Raw genomic sequence first — 17,613 nt, 5'->3', positions numbered from 1 at the left:
CAGCCAGTTCATGAATCTTTGACCATTAAAAATAATTTTTCATTAATGTCATCAGTTCTATCATACACATTTTCATAGTTTACACAGTAACAGCTTAATAGTGTAAATGTCATTTCAAAGAATGAGCAACAAGCTCAGACACTGTTTTGTTTTTTCTTTATGATATGTATTTCATGTATCTTTGAGTATCCAGTTTGTGACTGCAGTAGTTCAAGATGACCTTACAACAGAAGTTTTACATCGATTCATAAATATGGTTCTAATATGCCACTGTAAGTAACTGTACTGTACAGTACCCAATGTTTCCCAATAAAAGTGACTAGGTTTTGAATGTAAATAATCAACAATCACACCCAGAGTAGGAAACTATTTAACTTCCCACTTGCAAATGGTTCTACCACAAATGAGAAGTCACCTTTAGCAAGGCTGTATCATTGTCAGTGGATGGAAAAGAGTACAGTCTTGTCAAAGACCTTCTCACTCCAAAGGAGGCCATCAAAATTTCCCTACTCTTAAATGGAGTGCTGCCTCAGAGTGACAGGTACCACATGAGAGGTCAAGGAATTGTAAAATTATATTTTATTATTATTATTACATTATTTTCATTTTGCTTTGTCGCTGTCTCCTGCGTTTGCGAGGTAGCGCAAGGAAACAGGCGAAAGAAATGGCCCAACCCACCCCCATACACATGTATATACATACACGTCCACACACACAAATATACATGCCCATACATCTCAATGTACACATATATATACACACAGACACATACATATTGACACATGCACACAATTCACACTGTCTGCCTTTATTCATTCCCATCGCCACCTCGCCACACATGGAATAACATCCCCCTCCCCCCCTCATGTGTGCTAGATAGCGCTAGGAAAAGACAACAAAGGCCCCATTCGTTCACACTCAGTCTCTAGCTGTCATGCAGTAATGCCCGAAACCACAGCTCCCTTTCCACATCCAGGCCCCACAGGACTTTCCATGGTTTACCCCAGACGCTTCACATGCCCTGATTCAATCCATTGACAGAACGTCAACCCCAGTATACCACATCAATCCAATTCACTCTATTCCTTGCACGCCTTTCACCCTCCTGCATGTTCAGGCCCTGATCACTCAAAATCTTTTTCACTCCATCTTTCCACCTCCAATTTGGTCTCCCACTTCTCCTCGTTCCCTCCACCTCCGACACATATATCCTCTTGGTCAATCTTTCCTCACTCATTCTCTCCATGTGCCCAAACCATTTCAAAACACCCTCTTCTGCTCTCTCAACTACCCTCTTTTTATTTCCACACATCTCTCTTACCCTTTCTTACCATTTCTTACTCGATCAAACCAACTCACACCACACATTGTCCTCAAACATCTCATTTCCAGCACATCCACCCTCCTGCGCACAGCTCTATCCATAGCCCACGCCTCGCAACCATACAACATTGTTGGAACCACTATTCCTTCAAACATACCCATTTTTGCTTTCCAAGATAATGTTCTCGACTTCCACACATTCTTCAAGGCTCCCAGGATTTTCGCCCCCTCACCCACCCTATGATCTACTTCCGCTTCCATGGTTCCATCCGCCGCCAGATCCACTCGCAGATATCTAAAACACTTTACTTCCTCCAGTTTTTCTCCATTCAAACTTACCTCCCAATTGACTTGACCCTCAACCCTACTGTACCTAATTACCTTGCTCTTATTCACATTTACTCTTAACTTTCTTCTTTCACACACTTTACCAAACTCAGTCACCAGCTTCTGCAGTTTTTCACATGAATCAGCCACCAGCACTGTATCATCAGCGAACAACAACTGACTCACTTCCCAAGCTCTCTCATCCCCAACAGACTTCATACTTGACCCTCTTTCCAAAACTCTTGCATTCACCTCCCTAACAACCCCATCCATAAACAAATGAAACAACCATGGAGACATCACCCACCCCTGCCGCAAACCTACATTCACTGAGAACCAATCACTTTCCTCTCTTCCTACACGTACACATGCCATACATCCTCGATAAAAACTTTTCACTGCTTCTAACAACTTGCCTCCCACACCATATATTCTTAATACCTTCCACAAAGCATCTCCATCAACTTTATCATATGCCTTCTCCAGATCCATAAATGCTACATACAAATCCATTTGCTTTTCTAAGTATTTCTCACATACATTCTTCAAAGCAAACACCTGATCCACACATCCTCTACCACTTCTGAAACCACACTGCTCTTCCCCAATCTGATGCTCTGTACATGCCTTCACCCTCTCAATCAATACCCTCCCATATAATTTACCAGGAATACTCAACAAACTTATACCTCTGTAATTTGAGCACTCACTCTTATCCCCTTTACCTTTGTACAATGGCACTATGCACGCATTCCGCCAATCCTCAGGCACCTCACCATGAATCATACATACATTAAATAACCTTACCAACCAGTCAACAATACAGTCACCCCCTTTTTTAATAAGTTCCACTGCAATACCATCCAAACCTGCTGCCTTGCCAGCTTTCATCTTCCGCAAAGCTTTTACTACCTCCTCTCTGTTTACCAAATCATTTTCCCTAACCCAAAACACTTCACTTTGCACACCACCTCGACCAAAACACCCTATATCTGCCACTCTATCATCACACACATTCAACAAACCTTCAAAATACTCACTCCATCTCCTTCTCGCATCACCACTACTTGTTATCACCTCCCCATTAGCCCCCTTCTCTGAAGTTCCCATTTGCTCCCTTGTCTTACGCACTTTATTTACCTCCTTCCAATCATCTTTTTATTCTCCCTAAAATTTAATGATACTCTCTCACCCCAACTCTCATTTGCCTTCTTTTTCACCTCTTGCACCTTTCTCTTGACCTCTTGTCTCTTTCTTTTATACATCTCCCACTCATTTGCATTTTTTCCCTGCAAAAATCGTCCAAATGCCTCTCTCTTCTCTTTCACTAATAATCTTACTTCTTCATCCCACCACTCACTACCCTTTCTAATCAACCCATCTCCCACGCTTCTCATGCCACAAGCATCTTTTGTGCAAGCCATCACTGCTTCCCTAAATACATCCCATTCCTCCCCCACTCCCCTTACCCCCTTTGTTCTCACCTTTTTCCATTCTGTGCTCAGTCTCTCCTGGTACTTCCTTACACAAGTCTCCTTCCCAAGCTCACTTACTCTCACCACCCTCTTCACCTCAACATTCACTCTTCTTTTCTGAAAACTCATACAAATCTTCACCTTCGCCTCCACAAGATAATGATCAGACATCCCTCCAGTTGCACCTCTCAGCACATTAACATCCAAAAGTCTTTCTTTCGCTCACCTGTCAATTAACACGTAATCCAATAACGCTCTCTGGCCATCTCTCCTACTTATATACATATACTTATGTATATCTTGCTTTTTAAGCCAGGTATTCCCAATCACCAGTCCTTTTTCAGCACATAAATCTACAAGCTCTTCACTATTTCCATTTACAACACTGAACACCCCATGTATACCAATTATTCCCTCAACTGCCACATTACTCACCTTTGCATTCAAATCAACCATCACTATAACCCGGTCTTGTTCATCAAAACCACTAACACACTCATTCAGCTGCTCCCAAAACACTTGCCTCTCATGATCTTTCTTCTCATGCCCAGGTGCATATTATGCACCAATAATCACCCATCTATCTCCATCAACTTTCAGTTTTACCCATATTAATCTAGAATTTACTTTCTTACATTCTATCACATACTCCCACAACTCCTGTTTCAGGAGTAGTGCTACTCCTTCCCTTGCTCTTGTCCTCTCACTAACCCCTGACTTTATTCCCAAGACATTCCCAAACCACTCTTCCCCTTTACCCTTGAGCTTCGTTTCACTCAGAGCCAAAACATCCAGGTTCCTTTCCTCAAACATACCACCTATCTCTCCTTTTTTCACATCTTGGTTACATCCACACACATTTAGACACCCCAATCTGAGCCTACGAGTAGGATGAGCACTCCCCGCGTGACTCCTTCTTCTGTTTCCCATTTTAGAATGTTGAAATACAAGGAGGGGAGGATTTCTGGACCCCCGCTCCTGTCCCCTCTAGTCGCCTTCTACGACATGTGAGGAATGCGTGGGAAGTATTCTTTCTCCCCTATCCCCAGGGATAATATATATATATATATATATATATATATATATATATATATATATATATATATATATATATATATATGAAAAATGTAAGAAATAATTTAGAAAACTGAAACTTCTAGCTTGAAATGAAATGAAAGTGAAAATTATAATAATACTAATAATAACAATAAGAATAATAATCCCTGGGGATAGGGGAGAAGGAATACTTCCTACACATTCCTCACATGCCGTAGAAGGCGACTAAAGGGGACGGGAGCGGGGGGGCTAGAAACCCTCCCCTCCTTGTATTCTAACTTTCTAAAAAGGGAAATAGAAGAAGGAGTCACGCGGGGAGTGTTCATCCTCCTCGAAGGCTCAGATTAGGGTGTCTTAATGTGTGTGGATGTAACCAAGAAGAGAAAAAAGGAGAGATAGGTAGTATGTTTGAGGAAAGGAACCTGGATGTTTTGGCTCTGAGTGAAACGAAGCTCAAGGGTAAAGGGGAAGAGTGGTTTGGGAATGTCTTGGGAGTAAAGTCAGGGGTTAGTGAGAGGACAAGAGCAAGGGAAGGAGTAGCACTATTCCTGAAACAGGAGTGGTGGGAGTATGTGATAGAGTGTAAGAAAGTAAACTCTAGATTGATATGGGTAAAACTGAAAGTTGATGGAGAGAGATGGGTGATTATTGGTGCATATGCACCTGGGCAAGAGAAGAAAGATCATGAGAGGCAAGTGTTTTGGGAGCAAATGAATGAGTGTGTTAGTGGTTTTAATGCACGAGACCGGGTTATAGTGATGGGTGATTTGAATACAAAGGTGAGTAATGTGGCAGTTTAGGGAATAATTGGTATACATGGGGTGTTCAGTGCTGTAAATGGAAATAGTGAAGAGCTTGTAGATTTATGTGCTGAAAAAGGACTGGTGATTGGGAATACCTGGTTTAAAAAGAGAGATATACATAAGTATACGTATATAAGTAGGAGAGATGACCAGAGAGCGTTATTGGATTACATGTTAATTGATAGGCGCGCAAAAGAGAGACTTTTGGATGTTAATGTGCTGAGAGGTGCAACTAGAGGGATGTCTGATCATTTTCTTGTGGAGGCTAGGTGAAGATTTGTAGAGTTTTTCAGAAAAGAAGAGAGAATGTTAGGGTGAAGAGAGTGGTGAGAGTATGTGAGCTTGGGAAGGAGACTTGTGTGAGGAAGTACCACGAGAGACTGAGTACAGAATGGATAAAGGTGAGAACAAAGGAGGTAAGGGGAGTGGGGGAGGAATGGGATGCAATTAGGGAAGCAGTGATGGCTTGTGCAAAAGATGCTTGTGGCATGAGAAGAGTGGGAGGTGGGTTGATTAGAAAGGGTAATGAGTGGTGGGATAAAGAAGTAAGATTATTAGTGACAGAGAAGAGAGAGGCATTTGGACGATTTTTGCAGGGAAATAAAGCAAATGAGTGGGAGATGTATAAAAGAAAGAGGCAGGAGGTCAAGAGAAAGGTGCAAGAGGTGAAAAAGAGGGCAAATGAGAGTTGGGATGAGACAGTATCAGTAAACTTTAGGGAGAATAAAAAGATGATTTGGAAGGAGGTAAATAAAGTGCGTAAGACAAGGGAGCAAATGGGGACTTCGGTGAAGGGGGCTAATGGGGAGGTGATAACAAGTAGTGGTGATGTGAGAAGGAGATGGGGTGAGTATTTTGAAGTTTTGTTGAATGTGTTTGATGATAGAGTGGCAGATATAGGGTGTTTTGGTCGAGATGGTGTGCAAAGTGAGAGGGTTAGGGAAAATGATGTGGTAAACAGAGAAGAGGTAGTAAAAGCTTTGCGGAAGATGAAAGCCGGCAAGGCGGCGGGTTTGGATGGTATTGCATTGGAATTTATAAAAAAAAGGGGGTGACTGTGTTGTTGACTGGTTGGTAAGGTTATTTAATGTATGTATGAGGATTGGCGGAATGCTTGCATAGTGCCATTGTACAAAGGCAAAGGGGACAAAGGTGAGTGCTCAAATTACAGAGGCATAAGTTTGTTGAGTATTCCTGGTAAATTATATGGGAGGGTATTGATTGAGAGGGTGAAGGCATGTACAGAGCATCAGGTTGGGGAAGAGCAGTGTGGTTTCAGAAGTGGTAGAGGATGTGTGGATCAGGTGTTTGCTTTGAAGAATGTATGTGAGAAATACTTAGAAAAGCAAATGGATTTGTATGTAGCATTTATGGATCTGGAGAAGGCATATGATAGAGTTGATAGAGATGCTCTGTGGAAGGTATTAAGAATATATGGTGCGGGAGGCAAGTTGTTAGAAGCAGTGAAGAGTTTCTATCGAAGATGTAATGCATGTGTACGTGTAGGAAGAGAGGAAAGTGATTGGTTCTCAGTGAATGTAGGTTTGCGGCAGGGGTGTGTGATGTCTCCATGGTTGTTTAATTTGTTTATGGATGGGGTTGTTAGGGAGGTGAATGCAAGTGTCTTGGAAAGAGGGGCAAGTATGCAGTCTGTTGTGGATGAGAGAGCTTGGGAAGTGAGTCAGTTGTTGTTCGCTGATGATACAGCACTGGTGGCTGATTCAGGTGAGAAACTGCAGAAGCTGGTGACTGAGTTTGGTAAAGTGTGTGAAAGAAGAAAGTTGAGATTAAATGTGAATAAGAGCGAGGTTATTAGGTACAGTAGGGTTGAGGGTCAAGTAAATTGGGAGGTAAGTTTGAATGGAGAAAAGCTGGAGGAAGTAAAGTGTTTTAGATATCTGGGAGTAGATCTAGCAGTGATGGAACCATGGAAGCGGAAGTGAATCATAGGGTGGGGGAGGGGGCGAAAATTCTGGGAGCCTTGAAGAATGTGTGGAAGTTGAGAACATTATCTCGGAAAGCAAAAATGGGTATGTTTGAAGGAATAGTGGTTCCAACAATGTTGTATGGTTGCGAGGCGTGGGCTATGGATAGAGTTGTGCACAGGAGGGTGGATGTGCTGGAAATGAGATGTTTGAGGACAATATGTGGTGTGAGGTGGTTTGATCGAGTAAATAATAATAGGGTAAGAGAGATGTGTGGTAATAAAAAGAGTGTGGTTGAGAGAGCAGAAGTGGGTGTTTTGAAATGGTTTGGTCACATGGAGCGAATGAGTGAGGAAAGATTGACCAAGAGGATATATGTGTCAGAGGTGGAGGGAACGAGGAGAAGTGGGAGACCAAATTGGGGGTGGAAAGATGGAGTGAAAAAGATTTTGAGTGATCCGGGCCTGAACATGCAGGAGGGTGAAAGGCGTGCAAGGAATAGAGTGAATTGGAATGATGTGGTATACCGGGGTCGACCTGCTGTCAATGGATTGAACCAGGGCATGTGAAGCGTCTGGGGTAAACCATGGAAACTTGTGTGGGGCTTGGATGTGGAAAGGGAGCTGTGGTTTCAGTGCATTATTACATGACACCTAAAGACTGAGTGTGAACGAATGGGGCCTTTGTTGTCTTTTCCTAGCGCTACCTCGCACACATGAGGGGGGAGGGGGTTGTTATTTCATGTGTGGCTAGGTGGCAATGGGAATGAATAAAGGCAGACAGTATGAATTATGTACATGTGTATATATGTATATGTCTGTGTGTGTATATATATATGTATACATTGAGATATAAAGGTATGTATATTTGCATGTGTGGACGTGTATGTATATACATGTGTATGTGGGTGGGTTGGGCCATTCTTTTGTCTGTTTCCTTGCACTACCTCGCTACCGCGGTAGACAGCGACAAAGCAAAATAAATAAGATAAATAAGAATAATAATATTATTCATATTTATTATTTTGCTTTGTCACTGTCTCCCGCGTTAGTGAGGTAGTGCAAGGAAACAGACGAAAGAATGGCCCAACCCACCCACATACAAATGTATATACATACACGTCCACACACGCAAATATACATACCTATACATCTCAATGTATACATATATATACACACACAGACATATATATATATATATATATATATATATATATATATATATATATATATATATATATATATATATGCCCTGATTCAATCCATTGACAGCACGTCGACCCCGGTATACCACATCGTTCTATTTCACTCTATTCCTTGCACGCCTTTCACCCTCCTGCATGTTCAGGCCCCGATCACTCAAAATCTTTTTCACTCCATCTTTCCACCTCCAATTTGGTCTCCTACTTCTCCTCATTCCCTCCACCTCTGACACATATATCCTCTTGGTCAATCTTACCTCACTCATTCTCTCCATGTGACCAAACCATTTCAAAACACCCTCTTCTGCTCTCTCAACCATACTCTTTTTATTACCACACATCTCTCTTACCCTATTATATTACTTACTCGATCAAACCACCTCACACCACATATTGTCCTCAAACATCTCATTTCCAGCACATCCACCCTCCTACGCACAACTCTATCCATAGCCCACGCCTCGCAACCATACAACATTGTTGGAACCACTATTCCTTCAAACATACCCATTTTTGCTTTCCGAGATAATGTTTTCAACTTCCACACATTCTTCAAGGCTCCCAGAATTTTCGCCCCCTCCCCCACCCTATGATTCACTTCCGCATCCATGGTTCCATCCGCTGCCAAATCCACTCCCAGATACCTAAAGCACTTCACTTCCTCCAGTTTTTCTCCATTCAAACTTACCTCCCAATGACTTGACCCTCAACCCTACTGTATCTAATAACCTTTCTCTTATTCACATTCACTCTCAACTTTCTTCTTTCACACACTTTACCAAACTCAGTCACCAGCTTCTGCAGTTTCTCACATGAATCAGCCACCAGCACTGTATCATCAGCGAACAACAACTGACTCACTTCCCAAGCTATCTCATCCACAACAGACTGCATACTTGCCCCTCTTTCCAAAACCCTTGCATTCACCTCCCTAACAACCCCATCCATAAACAAATTAAACAACCATGGAGACATCACACACCCCTGCCGCAAACCTACATTCACTGAGAACCAATCACTTTCCTCTCTTCCCACATGTACACATGCCTTACATCCTCGATAAAAACTTTTCACTGCTTCTAACAACTTGCCTCCCACACCATATATCCTTAATACCTTCCACAGAGCTTCTCTACCAACTCTATCATATGCCTTCTCCAGATCCATAAATGCTACATACAAATTCATTTGCTTTTCTTAGTATTTCTCACATACATTCTTCAAAGCAAACACCTGATCCACACATCCTCTACCACTTCTGAAACCACACTGCTCTTCCCCAATCTGATGCTCTGTACATGCCTTCAAACTTTCAATCAATACCCTCCCATATGATTTACCAGGAATACTCAACAAACTTATACCTCTGTAATTTGAGCACTCACTCTTATCCCCTTTGCCTTTGTACAATGGCACTATGCAAGCATTCCGCCAATCCTCAGGCACCTCACCATGAATCATACATACATTAAATAACCTTACCAACCAGTCAACAATACAGTCACCCCCTTTTTTAATTAATTCCATAATATGATGTATATATACAGCTGTGTCTTTAGGTATCTGCTTGAGATTTATTTGTAATAATTTTACCCAATCAAATCTCAACTTCAACAATGTTTTCTTCTTGGCTGAGATATCAGCTCGAGTTTCTTATACTAAGATGATGAAATGAGTAACTCGTGAATGTTATTAAATGACTCAATGACCACCTTTTAAGAATTAATTTATGTAGACAAGTGATTGACCAGCTCTTAAGTACACAGTCTCCAAAACTGAAACCAGATATTCAACATACTTATGACTGATTAGTTCTTTAGAAATAAGTTACCTGAGGTGGGTGACCAGCCATTTATTATACCAATAATTTGTTTGACCAAAGCTAGAATATAGTTATTTTAACAATGCTAACCCTTTACCACCAATGAAAGTTGAGATGTAAGACAGGATACAGATTTACCAAAGCACTGTATCTTTTAATACCTACCATGTATCATATGAAATGCTAGTGGGTCATGTAGTTACTGTCAAACAATAATGCATCCTTTAAATTTCTTAAAGTGACCAAAATTATCTGAATGAATGAATGAAAATATTAGAATATAAAAAAAATTTTGCATTCCATCCCATTCATTTCTTGTCTTTATCTCAACCCTGACTGTTTTCATTTGGAATTCATTATGTAAAAGATAATGTCTTTCACCATTGTGTTTCTTTACTTGGGAGTCGATCCATCAATCTTGGGGGTGTCCTTGAATGTGACAAAGCATGAACTGGGAATCAGGCAAGGAGAGGCTTCAAATTCTAGAACCAGAAGTGTATTGCTGCCCTTCTTTAAGATACCTCTTGGAACATAGAGTGCTACTTGGGGTCCCACTTCCGGCCAGTAACGACCAAGGCAGAAGTCATTGACCCACACCAAACCCTGCAAAGAATTATCATTATCTCAACAGTGGTTAGATTTAGAGCAACCAGTTCAGTATCTGGCAGTAAGTATTCTTGGACCATGAAAAAATATGATGAACAGTGGCACTGAAACTCATGAAACATTCTAAGTAACATGATACTTTAGAATATTTGTGTTATTCATCTACAACATGCATGAATTTACATAACATTGATACAACACATATATATGTCATTAAAGTAGGGAAGACAGAATACCATAAATGAATCCAATATTACAGGTACTGACTCTGACAACTGACCTTCCTCCAGCCATCCAAGTATAGGAAAGTATCTTGTGGATGTGAATCATTGCTGGGAATGATAAAGGAACCTTTGTAGAAAGACATTCCTCCTTTAGGAGTTCCCATGAGTCTTTCTGGATGTACTTGATTCCCTTTTAATTTCTTTTGAAGGTAGTGCAGAGCATAAGAAAGGCGTGTCATGTTGGTCAGAGGTAAAGGAACCATCTTCCAGTTTTCTAGACTGTAGCCATTGATGGTTACATTGGTAGTCAGACCCTTTAAGAGTTTTAAAAACTGATTAGAATATAATCATATATGTGTGTTTGTTACGTATTTTTATCACCTATTTATTATTTTGATTATTTTACTCGTATGGAACCATCTCTTTAAAATGTTTTAATATTTCATATATATATATATATATATATATGTGTGGAAGAAGAAAGTTGAGAGTAAATGTGAATAAGAGCAAGGTTATTAGGTACAGTAGGGGTGAGGGTCAAGTCAATTGGGAGCTGAGTTTGAATGGAGAAAAACTGGAGGAAGTGAAGTGTTTTAGATATCTGGGAGTGGATCTGTCAGCGGATGGAACCATGGAAGCGGAAGTGGATCATAGGGTGGGGGAGGGGGCGAAAATTTTGGGAGCCTTGAAAAATGTGTGGAAGTCGAGAACATTATCTCGGAAAGCAAAAATGGGTATGTTTGAGGGAATAGTGGTTCCAACAATGTTGTATGGTTGCGAGGCGTGGGCTATGGATAGAGATGTGCGCAGGAGGATGGATGTGCTGGAAATGAGATGTTTGAGGACAATGTGTGGTGTGAGGTGGTTTGATCGAGTAAGTAAGGTAAGGGTAAGAGAGATGTGTGGAAATAAAAAGAGCGTGGTTGAGAGAGCAGAAGAGGGTGTTTTGAAATGGTTTGGGCACATGGAGAGAATGAGTGAGGAGAGATTGACCAAGAGGATATATGTGTCGGAGGTGGAGGGAACGAGGAGAAGAGGGAGACCAAATTGGAGGTGGAAAGATGGAGTGAAAAAGATTTTGTGTGATCGGGGCCTGAACATGCAGGAGGGTGAAAGGAGGGCAAGAAATAGAGTGAATTGGAGTCATGTGGTATACAGGGGTTGACGTGCTGTCAGTGGATTGAAGCAAGGCATGTGAAGCGTCTGGGGTAAACCATGGAAAGCTGTGTAGGTATGTATATTTGCGTGTGTGGACGTGTGTATGTACATGTGTATGGGGGGGGGGGGTTGGGCCATTTCTTTCGTCTGTTTCCTTGCGCTACCTCGCAAACGCAGGAGACAGCGACAAAGTATAAAAAAAAGAAAAAAAAAAAAAAAATATATATATATATATATATATATATATATATATATATATATATATATATATATATATATATATATATATATATATATATATACATATATATATATATATATGGTAAAGTGTGTGAAAGAAGAAAGTTAAGAGTAAATGTGAATAAGAGCAAGGTTATTAGGTACAGTAGGGTTGAGGGTCAAGTCAATTGGGAGGTGAGTTTGAATGGAGAAAAACTGGAGGAAGTGAAGTGTTTTAGATATCTGGGAGTGGATCTGGCAGCGGATGGAAACATGGAAGTGGAAGTGGATCATAGGGTGGGGGAGGGGGCGAAAATTCTGGGAGCCTTGAAGAATGTGTGGAAGTCGAGAACATTATCTCGGAAAGCAAAAATGGGTATGTTTGAAGGAATAGTGGTTCCAACAATGTTGTATGGTTGCGAGGTGTGGACTATGGATAGAGTTGTGCGCAGGAGGATGGATGTGCTGGAAATGAGATGTTTGAGGACAATGTGTGGTGTGAGGTGGTTTGATCGAGTAAGTAACGTAAGGGTAAGAGAGATGTGTGGAAATAAAAAGAGCGTGGTTGAGAGAGCAGAAGAGGGTGTTTTGAAATGGTTTGGTCACATGGAGAGAATGAGTGAGGAAAGATTGACCAAGAGGATATATGTGTCGGAGGTGGAGGGAACGAGGAGAAGAGGGAGACCAAATTGGAGGTGGAAAGATGGAGTGAAAAAGATTTTGTGTGATCGGGGCCTGAACATGCAGGAGGGTGAAAGGAGGGCAAGGAATAGAGTGAATTGGAGCGATGTGGTATACCGGGGTTGACGTGCTGTCAGTGGATTGAATCAAGGCATGTGAAGCGTCTGGGGTAAACCATGGAAAGCTGTGTAGGTATGTATATTTGCGTGTGTGGACGTATGTATATACATGTGTATGGGGGTGGGTTGGGCCATTTCTTTCGTCTGTTTCCTTGCGCTACCTCGCAAACACGGGAGACAGCGACAAAGCAAAAAAAAAAAAAAAAAAAAATATATATATATATATATATAATTCCATATATATATATATTGTGCCATTGTACAAAGGCAAAGGGGATAAGAGTGAGTGCTCAAATTACAGAGGTATAAGTTTGTTGTGTATTCCTGGTAAATTATATGGGAGGGTATTGATTGAGAGGGTGAAGGCATGTACAGAGCATCAGATTGGGGGAGAGCAGTGTGGTTTCAGAAGTGGTAGAGGATATGTGGATCAGGTGTTTGCTTTGAAGAATGTATGTGAGAAATACTTATAAAAGCAAATGGATTTGTATGTAGCATAAATTTATGGATCTGGAGAAGGCATATGATAGAGTTGATAGAGATGCTCTGTGGAAGGTATTAAGAATATATGGTGTGGGAGGCAAGTTGTTAGAAGCAGTGAAAAGTTTTTATCGAGGACGTAAGGCATGTGTACGTGTAGGAAGAGAGGAAAGTGATCGGTTCTCAGTGAATGTAGGTTTGCGGCAGGGGTGTGTGATGTCTCCATGGTTGTTTAATTTGTTTATGGATGGGGTTGTTAGGGAGGTAAATGCAAGAGTTTTGGAAAGAGGGGCAAGTATGAAGTCTGTTGGGGATGAGAGAGCTTGGGAAGTGAGTCAGTTGTTGTTCGCTGATGATACAGCACTGGTGGCTGATTCATGTGAGAAACTGCAGAAGCTGGTGACTGAGTTTGGTAAAGTGTGTGAAAGAAGAAAGTTAAGAGTAAATGTGAATAAGAGCAAGGTAATAATTACAGTAGGGTTGAGGGTCAAGTCAATTGGGAGGTAAGTTTGAATGGAGAAAAACTGGAGGAAGTAAAGTGTTTTAGATATCTGCGAGTGGATCTGGCAGCGGATGGAACCATGGAAGCGGAAGTAGATCATAGGGTGGGGGAGGGGGCGAAAATCCTGGGAGCCTTGAAGAATGTGTGGAAGTTGAGAACATTATCTCGGAAAGCAAAAATGGGTATGTTTGAAGGAATAGTGGTTCCAACAATGTTGTATGGTTGCGAGGCGTGGGCTATGGATAGAGTTGTGCGCAGGAGGATGGATGTGCTGGAAATGAGATGTTTGAGGACAATGTGTGGTGTGAGGTGGTTTGATCGAGTAAGTAACGTATGGGTAAGAGAGATGTGTGGAAATAAAAAGAGCGTGGTTGAGAGAGCAGAAGAGGGTGTTTTGAAATGGTTTGGGCACATGGAGAGAATGAGTGAGGAAAGATTGACCAAGAGGATATATGTGTCGGAGGTGGAGGGAACGAGGAGAAGTGGGAGACCAAATTGGAGGTGGAAAGATGGAGTGAAAAAGATTTTGTGTGATCGGGGCCTGAACATGCAGGAGGGTGAAAGGAGGGCAAGGAATAGAGTGAATTGGATCGATGTGGTATACCGGGGTTGACGTGCTGTCAGTCGATTGAATCAGGGCATGTGAAGCATCTGGGGTGAACCATGGAAAGCTGTGTAGGTATGTATATTTGAGTGTGTGGATGTGTGTGTGTATACATTGTGTATGGGGGTGGGTTGGGCCATTTCTTTCGTCTGTTTCCTTGCGCTACCTCGCAAACGCGGGAGACAGCGACAAAGCAAAAAAAAAATATATATATATATAATTCCTGGGGATAGGGGAGAAAGAATACTTCCCATGTATTCCCTGCGTGTCGTAGAAGGCGACTAAAAGAGGAGGGAACTGGGGGCTCGAAATCCTCCCCTCTCGTTTTTAATTTTCCAAAAGAAGGAACAGAGAAGGGGGCCAAGTGAGGATATTCCCTCAAGGCTCAGTCCTCTGTTCTTAACCATATATATATGGTTGAGAGAGCAGAAGAGGGTGTGTTGAAATGGTTTGGACGTATGAAAAGAATAAGTGAGGAAAAGTTGACTAAGAGGATGTATGTCAGAAGTGGAGGGAACAAGGAGAATGTGAGTGATCAGGACCTGAATGTGCAGGAGGGTGAAAGGTGTGCATGGAACAGAGTAAATTGGAACAATGTGGTATACTGGGCTCAATGTGCCATCAATGAACTGAACCAGGGAATGTGAAACATTCGGGGTAAACCATGGAAAAGTCTGTGGGGCCTGGATGTGGATAGTGACCTGTGGTTTCGGTGCATTACACATGACAGCTCATGTATGGATGTGACTTTTCTTCATCTGTCTCCTGGCACTACCTCACTGATGCAGGGGGAAATGATAAGGTGTGGGGGGAAAAGAAGAGAATGTATGTGTTATCTTTTATCTTTTCCTTCATGCATTTGCGCTGTTTCCTCTGGGGCGGGGTGAAGTATCTCTTAAAAGTTAATAGAGATGATTAAGAGGGCAGAATCAGGAGCCAAACAAGAATTACTCTTCATAGGCTATGTGTGTTGATGTACCATGATGGGAAGAAGCATTATGTTTGTAAGGAGGGGAACCTAGAAATTTTGTCTTTGAGTGAAGATGAGTTGAAAGACATGAGGGTTGAATGATTTGAGAAAATTCAGGGTTTCAATCTGCAGTTAGTGTAAGGACAAAAGCAAAAGCGTGGAGTAGCCTTTCTGATGGAGGAGCCATGGGACGTGTTGAAGGGTGCAAGGAAATAAGTTGAAGACTGATGTGAGTGAGAATAAAAGTAGACTCTACAAGGTGGCTGACTCTCAGTGCTGATGCACCTGATAGTGAGAGGAGTGAGGAAGAAAGGGGAATATTTTGGGAGGAGCTGAGTGAATGCTTCAGCAACCTTTATATAAGAGATCAAGTCCTCTTGGTGGTGCAAGTGAGGGAGCTTGAAAAGAGGCCTCTGTGCATAGAGTGAAGAATGCATATGGTGAGAGTAAATGAAAGGAGAGCAAAACTATTTAAGGAAACAGTGCAATTTGTGGAACACTGGATATGAACATATGAGAAAAAGTAATGCATGGTTGGATAAGTTAAAATACTATTTATTTATTTATTTTGCTTTGTCGCTGTCTCCCGCATTAGCGAGGTAGCGCAAGGAAACTGATGAAAGAATGGCCCAACCCCCCCACATACACATGTATATACATACACGTCCACACACGCAAAATATACATACCTATACATCTCAATGTACACATATATATACACACACAGACATATACATATATACACATGTACATAATTCATAGTCTGCCTTTATTTGTTCCCATCGCCACCTCGCCACACATGGAATAACAACCCCCTCCCCCCTCATGTGTGCGAGGTAGCGCTAGGAAAAGACACCAAAGGCGACATTCGTTCATACTCAGTCTCTAGCTGTCATGTAATAATGCACTGAAACCACAGCTCCCTTTCCACATCCAGGCCCCACACAACTTTCCATGGTTTACCCCAGACGCTTCACATGCCCTGGCTCAATCCATTGACAGCACGCCGACCCCGGTATACCACACCATTCCAATTCACTCTATTCCTTGCACGCCTTTCACCCTCCTGCATGTTCAGGCCCCGATCACTCAAAATCTTTTTCACTCCATCTTTCCACCTCCAATTTGGTCTCCAACTTCTCCTCGTTCCTTCCACCTCTGACACATATATCCTCTTGGTCAATCTTTCCTCACTCATTCTCTCCATGTGACCAAACCATTTCAAAACACCCTCTTCTGCTCTCTCAACCACACTCTTTTTATTTCCACACATCTCTCTTACCCTATTATTACTTACTCGATCAAACCACCTCACATCACATATTGTCCTCAAACATCTCATTTCCAGCACATCCACCCTCCTGCGCACAACTCTATCCATAGCCCACGCCTCGCAACCATACAACATTGTTGGAACCACTATTCCTTCAAACATACCCATTTTTGCTTTCCGAGATAATGTTCTCGACTTCCAAACATTATTCAAGCCTCCCAGAATTTTCGCCCCCTCCCCCACCCTATGATTCACTTCCGCTTCCATGGTTCCATCCGCTGCCAGATCCACTCCCAGACATCTAAAACACTTTACTTCCTCCAGTTTTTCTCCATTCAAACTTACCTCCCAATTTACTTGACCCTCAACCCTACTGTACCTAATAACCTTGCTCTTATTCACATTTACTCTTAACTTTCTTCTTTCACACACTTTACCAAACTCAGTCACCAGCTTCTGCAGTTTATCCCATGAATCAGCTACCAGCACTGTATCATCAGCGAACAACAACTGACTCACTTCCCAAGCTCTCTCATCCACAACAGAATGCATACTTGACCCTCTTTCCGAAACTCTTGCATTCACCTCCCTAACAACCCCATCCATAAACAAATGAAACAACCATGGAGACATCACCACCCCTGCCGCAAACCTACATTCACTGAGAACCAATCACTTTCCTCTCTTCCTACACGTACACATGCCATACATCCTCGATAAAAACTTTTCACTGCTTCTAACAACTTGCCTCCCACACCATATATTCTTAATACCTTCCACAAAGCATCTCATCAACTTATCATATGCCTTCTCCAGATCCATAAATGCTACATACAAATCCATTT

The 17,613-nt window shown here is 41.8% G+C and overlaps 1 long non-coding RNA gene across 1 annotated transcript; it reads right to left on the bottom strand.

The window, feature by feature from the left end:
* Window positions 1-9,815: 9,815 nt before the first annotated feature.
* Window positions 9,816-12,040, bottom strand: LOC139748179 (uncharacterized). Its single transcript, XR_011712557.1, has 2 exons — window positions 10,819-12,040; window positions 9,816-10,535 (listed from the first exon to the last, which is right to left on the bottom strand). It is a non-coding gene; the product is annotated as an uncharacterized lncRNA (long non-coding RNA).
* Between the last annotated feature and the right edge of the window lie 5,573 nt (window positions 12,041-17,613).

This window comes from Panulirus ornatus, chromosome 73 (genome assembly GCF_036320965.1).
Source record: "Panulirus ornatus isolate Po-2019 chromosome 73, ASM3632096v1, whole genome shotgun sequence".
Lineage (NCBI taxonomy): Eukaryota > Metazoa > Arthropoda > Malacostraca > Decapoda > Palinuridae > Panulirus > Panulirus ornatus.
The sequence above is the reverse complement of the archived record's forward strand: the minus strand, read 5'-3'. Positions and strand labels throughout refer to the sequence as shown.